We start from the raw sequence: 2,500 nt of genomic DNA on the forward strand, positions 1-2,500 counted from the left end.
TAGTGTTAAGTGTTAATGCAGTGTTAATGCAGTGTTGTTTTTGTAGTGTTAAGTGTTAATGCAGTGTTAATGCAGTGTTGTTTTTGTAGTGTTATATTTTGTTGAGGTCGTATTGTTCTTGTGATCAGTTGCTCCTGATGTAGATCAGTGTTAGTCTACATACTGTAGTTAGTTAGCTATCTCTCTCTCTCTCTCGTCTATATTCTGAATATCATCAAGATCAAATAGAAATATATAGCTGACCCTCGTGCTCGAGGAATAGCGGATCGATGCTTGAGCCTCGGAAAACCCTCTAAAACCCCCACATATCTCTCCCCTATCCTCTCTCTCTCTCTATCTCTCTCTCTCTCTCTCTCTCTCTCTCTCTCTCTGCCCCCCCCCTCTCTCTCTCTCTCACTCTCTCTCTCTCTCTCACTCTCTCTCACTCTCTCTCTCTGCTGGATCAATAGCTAACAGTCAGGCATAAAGTGAGTCCGGACTGTTTTCTGTTTGAAACAGGAAGTGCTGTGTCACTGCAGTGGAGCTTCACCTGCTGGAGTGTAAGAAGATTCAGGAAGGATAAAGAGCCAAAAGTGATGAGGCTCAAACAGCAACACAACGCAACACAACACAACGCAACACAATGCAACGCAACGCAACACAACGCAACACAATACAACACAATGCAACACAATACAACACAACGCAACTAGAAAAAGATGCATTGAAAAAAGGAGGAATGATCCAATGAAGGAATAAAAAAGAAGAAGAGAGGGAGGGTCACCTCTCTGTAACCTAATGACACCTAATTACAGTGAGTCAGACTAAGTGTCTGACTCAGTGACACAGAAAATGTGTGTGTGTGTGTGTGTGTGTGTGTGTGTGTGTGTGTGTGTGTGTGTGTGTGTGTGTGTGTGTGTGTTTCATGCACTTTATAGTAATAGTGTGGAGATCAGACTTAAGAGGACAGATAAACTGAGAAATCACTGAATGTGAAGGTCAAAGGAAACGGACAACACACACACACACACAAACAAGCACACACACACACACACACACACACACACACACACACACACACACACACACACACACACACAGTCACACACACAGTCACACCTGAGCACACTGGGTAATGATGTTCTCCCTTCACTTCCCCACCTGTCACCTCCTCTATTCACATAGAGAGAGAAAGATGGACAGAGAGAGAGATGGAGAGAGAGAGAGATGGAGAGAAGAAGAAACAAAGGAGAATAAAGGAAATGTAAATTAGAAAAGGTTTAAGTTTTAAAGTAAAAATAGACTTTTTTTATTTTTTGAGAAAGAGTTAAATGTTTAAATGTTTCAGCTTCTGTCATTCCTGTCGTTCCTGTCGTTCCTGTCGTTCTTGATTTGACCGAAATGTAAGATTTTCAGTGATGTATCCTGGATGACATCATGAAGTGGGCGGAGCTTAAATTCTTCATTTTCTCATTACATCACAACCTCCTGTGTCTCTGAAACACATTAGAACTCGAACACTTTCTGTTTTCTGTAGATAAAAGTGTCCATAAATCAGTCCAGTGAACAGAGCTGAGAATTAACTCTCATTACACCATTAGGGTAATTACTCAAACAGACCAGATCAATCCATCACTGACACCTGGGGGGAGAACCATCTCTCACACACACACATACACACATACACACACACACACACTCACTCACTCACTCACTCACTCACTCACTCACTCACTCACTCACTCACTCACACATACACACATACACACACACACACACACACACACACACACACACACACACACACACACACACTCAGCACTCCTCTATACACTCAGCTCTAATCCTCCCCTGAACAGACAGATAAAGCAGGGATTCTGACTGCTTTTATTCATCACACTAATAAAAACATCGTCACATCACATGACTCACTTACACAATACACACAGTGTGAAGGTTTCAAGCAGCTGTGACATTAACACAATGTTAACACAATGTTAACACAATGTTAACACAATGCCAGCGTCAGGAGAAATCTGATGCTTTTGCTTTCTTCTGTCTCCGTTTTGGTCAAATTTAAATGTAATCACACCAGAAGAGACGAGTTTGTTTTTCAGTTTTAAAAACACAGATGTACATTTAAGGCTTGTTTAGTGACATTAAATTATCTGATAATCAAACTCCTGAACACTGAGGTTAGTACACTACTGAACACTACTGAGTACTACTGTACACTACTGAGTACTACTGTACACTACTGAACACTACTGAGTACTACTGAGTACTACTGTACACTACTGTACACTACTGAACACTACTGAGTACTACTGTACACTACTGAGTACTACTGTACACTACTGAACACTACTGAACACTACTGTACACTACTGAGTACTACTGTACACTACTGTACACTACTGAGTACTACTGTATACTACTGTACACTACTGTATACTACTGTACACTACTGAACACTACTGTACACTACTGTATATTACTGTACACTACTGAACACTACTGT

The sequence above is a fragment of the Tachysurus fulvidraco genome, chromosome 17 (assembly GCF_022655615.1).
Source record: "Tachysurus fulvidraco isolate hzauxx_2018 chromosome 17, HZAU_PFXX_2.0, whole genome shotgun sequence".
In the NCBI taxonomy this organism is placed as follows: Eukaryota; Metazoa; Chordata; class Actinopteri; order Siluriformes; family Bagridae; genus Tachysurus; species Tachysurus fulvidraco.